We start from the raw sequence: 4,295 nt of genomic DNA, 5'->3' as shown, positions 1-4,295 counted from the left end.
TGGTCAGGCTGGTCTTGAACTCCCGACCTCAAGAGATTTGCCTCCCGCAGCCTCCCAAAGTGCTGGGATTACAGGTGTGAGCCACCACGCCTAACCTAGAAAACTTTTATGACATAATATGTGAGCATATCTTCATAACCTTGAGGTCATGAAACATGCACACTATAAATAAAAAGTTCAATAAATTTGACTCTATTAGAATTAAGAACTTGTTCCTCCCAAGACACTGTAGAGTGAAAAGACAAGCCACGCCCTAGGAGAAGATATTTGTAACATATATAACCAACTAAGGATTAATATCCAGAATGTATAAAGAATGACCACAAATGTGTAAGTACAATACATTTGTAAGAAAATAGTGGGCAAAAGACATATGCAGGTATTTTACAGAAGAGGAAACACAAATGGGGAAGAAACATATGAAAAGATGCTCAACTTCACTGATAATCAGGAAATTGCACATTAAAACCACAGCGAGATACCATTATATGTCCATCAGATTGCTGAAAATGGAAAAGATGGCAATACCAAGCACTAGGAGGAATATGGAGTAACAGAAACTCTCATCTACTACTGTAGGGTGTGTAAATTTGTACAATCATTTTGGAAAACTTTTTGGAATTGTCTACAAAGTTGAACATATACACATATGCTATGAGCCAACAATTCCATTAACAGAATATTAATGGAAATGAGCCAACAATTCCATTAACAGAATATACTCTAAAGGGTGTCTTATATGTGGATACCAGAAGATGTGTACAAAAATGTTCATGGTTGGCCGGTTGTGGTGACTTATGCCCATAATCCCAGTACTTTGGGAAGCCGAGGTGGGTGGATTGCTTGAGCCCAGGAGTTTGAGATCAGCCTGGGTAACATGGCAAAACCCTGCCTTTACAAAAAAATAGAAAAATTAGTGGAGCATGGCGGTGCGTGCCTGTAGTCCCAGCTACTCAGGAGGCTGAGATGGGAGGATCACTTGAGTTCAGTAGGTGGAGGCTGCAGTGAGCTGAGACTGTGCCACTGCACTCAGCCTGAGCAACAAGTGAGATGCTATCTCAAAAAAAAGTTCATAGTATCATTTTCTATAGTAACAAAGACATTTGTACATAGCCAAAATGCCTCTGTACAGAATAATAGATAAAGAAATTGTGTTAACTTATATAGTGGAATCCTATTCAGAAGTAAAAATGAATATATTAGTTTAGTACTATGTATATCAGCTAGGATGAATTTCACTCCATTGTGAGTGAAAGTAGGCAGTCATGGGAGAATATCTACAGTATGATTCCATGTATAGAAAATTCATTGACAGGTAAGTAAAATAATATTTTGTTCGGGGACCCATACAGGGAAGGTAAGACTATACAGAAAGTCTAAGGAATGGTTAAAACAAAACTGAGGGTAGTGGTTACCATAGGGTGGGGCAGGATTGACAGGAAAGGGTATGAGATTGGGGAGCAGGACAGAGGAAGCTTCTGAGACACGGCCAGTATTCTATTTCTCCACCAGGGTTGTGGGTACATGGACTTTCATTTCATGATTATTCTTCAGACAGTACATGTGTGTCTTAAACTTTCTTTTGTATGATATATTTTATAATAATAATAATAATAATTATTATTATTAAAAAGAAGCAATCTCAGAGATGGGCATGATTTGCCCAGAGTAAGAAGCAGACAAGGATATAAACCATGGCCTCCAGGTTGGTGTCCCATTCTGAAGCGTTAGTGATAACACTCAGCCTTCCGCTGCCTGTGGCTTTCTCTCTCCATTGCACCTGTGTGCTCATGACTCCCTGGGCCTATGGCTCCTTCCTCCAATATGCAGGCCTCCCCCACAGGACAAGAAACTAAGTTATGAGGCCATATTTCCAAACAGGACTGTATATTTCCCTACAATTCGTCCTTAGGAGGCAACATTGAAACCCAAATACCACATGTGTCAGTCATCAACAAAAGGGCCAGTATGCGGGTCTAATTTTTTGAGCGTTTATAAAACGCCAAACATTTCTGGCAAATGCCACAAAGGAGTTGCCAGAAATGCTGACAGCAGAAAGCCCTTTGGAGATAACACTGTCCAAGCCCTTCATTTTATCTGAGAGCTAGGAACTTACCCATGGCCATAACGCCAGGAAGTGGCAGAGCTAGAACTAGACTGCCCAGCTCCTAAGCTCCTGGGAAGCTGCTTCTGTTGCCCCCAGTCAGCAACAACGTCCTGTTGCTCTTAGGTTCCTGAGAACATTCAGGACCATGGAGAGCAAATGGGGGGGGTGGTTGAGGGGGCCGCGGGGGATGTTTGCACACTGTTTCCTGTGATTATGACCTCTGGGTTGCAATTACAAAAGACTCTTCTGAATCATCAGAGAAACACCCTAGAATGTTCTGAATCATTTTGGTATTAACTACATTCTAGAATTCAGGGTATTCCAAAATCTTGGCTAATAAGGGTATTCATTGATGCAGCAAATATTTGCTCTTACCTGTTCAATACAAAGCACGGAATTAACATGTATGGAGTTGTGGGGAGGCAGGCAGAAGTGAAGAGGAAAGAGGCTTGTTTTTATTTTATTTTATTCTATTTATTATTATTTTTTGAGACAGGGTCTTGATCTGTTGCCCAGGCTGGAGTGCAGTGGCATGATTACGGCTCACTGCAACCTCGAACTCCTGGGCTTAAACAATCCTCCTGTTTCAGCCTCCCAAGTGGCTAAGACTACACGTGTGTGTCACCATCCTCAGGTAATTTTAAAATTTTGTTGTAGAGGTGGCGTCTTGCTATGTTGCTCAGGCTGGTCTCAAACTCCTGGGCTCAAGGGATCCTCCCACCTCAGTCTCTCAAAGTGCTAGGATTACAAGCATGAGCCACTGAGCCTACCCAGGCCTGTTTTTAAAGAATGGAGACCCTTATGGAGTTGAATGGAGAAAGGTGAATCAAGACATTGGAATAGAGGTGGTTTGTTAGTTTTTTAACACACTGTTGCTGTAACAAGTTACCACAAACTCAGTGGTCTTAAACAGCACACACTTACCTTACAGATCTGTAGGTTAGAAGTCTGATGCAGAGCTCACTGGGCCAAAATAACATTGTTGACCAGGCTGCATTTCTTTCTGGGGGCTCCAGGGGAAAGTAATTTCCTTGCCTTTTCCGGCTTCTAGAGGTCACTCACATTCCTTGACTCATGGCCCCTTCTTCCATGCTTAAAGTCAGCAACATTGCATCTATCTGACCATTCCTCCAAATAACGTCTTCTGACTTTCTTGTCTTCTTCTTCCACTTTTATAGACTCTTTAGAATATGTGAGGCCCACTTGGATAATTCAGGATTATCTGTCTGCTGATTGGCCTTAATTCCATCTGCTACCTTAATTCCTCTTTGTCATTTAACATAACATGTTTACAGCTTCTGAAATTAAGACATGGATAGCTTGGGGGGCATTATTCTGCCTACCTCACCTGACATGTGTGGCAATTTACTGTGATCAAATTTCTTGACTAAGCAGCTTTTCCTGGAAGAATAGAGCCCAGTTCCAAGGAGTGTATATATGAACACCTTTAAATGATCTCTATCTGTCTCTTACTTGCAGATTTACCTGTAATAGCCTTCTAGGGTTCCTCTATCATAACATGTACATGGAAGGATTATCAGCACATGGGGGACAGACACAGTATATACACTAGAGGTACAGATGAATAAAATACAACTTTTGCCCTCAAGGAGCCCATGACAAAGTGAGACCACATTGCAGTAGCAATTGCTGTACCTCTACCTTGAATTTTAGTGGCATAAAACAACAACCGTTTTATCTCACAATCAGTTCTCAACTGGGGCTGGCATCATCTGAAGGTTTGGCTGGGCTGGACACCCAAGAAGCTTCCCCATGTGGCTGGCAGTTGATGCTGGCTATCAGCTGGGAACACAGCCGGGGATGTTTAGTGGAGCCCTGATGCATGGCCTCTCCGGCATGATGGTCTCCAAGTGGTTGGACTTCTTCCATGGTGGATGGTGCAGAAGGAGCATATGAAGAGAACCAGGCAGAAGCTGCGTGACCTTTGATGACCTAGTCTTGGAAGTTACATAGCAACACTCTTATGATACTCTATTGGTTGAAGCACTCCCAGGATGTCCCAGATTCAAGGAGAGGGGACGTTGCTCCCACCTCTGAATGGGAAGAAGGCAAAGAATATGTGGCCATTTGTTTGAAAACTGTCATAACTATAAGACAGGGAACTCAGTGGGGGCAGCGATGATGTATGTCTTGTCTCCCACCGTATCCCCAGCCCCTTGCACAGTGA

The sequence above is a fragment of the Hylobates moloch genome, unplaced genomic scaffold (assembly GCF_009828535.3).
Source record: "Hylobates moloch isolate HMO894 unplaced genomic scaffold, HMol_V3 SCAFFOLD_8, whole genome shotgun sequence".
In the NCBI taxonomy this organism is placed as follows: Eukaryota; Metazoa; Chordata; class Mammalia; order Primates; family Hylobatidae; genus Hylobates; species Hylobates moloch.
Note: the sequence above shows the minus strand (reverse complement) of the source record.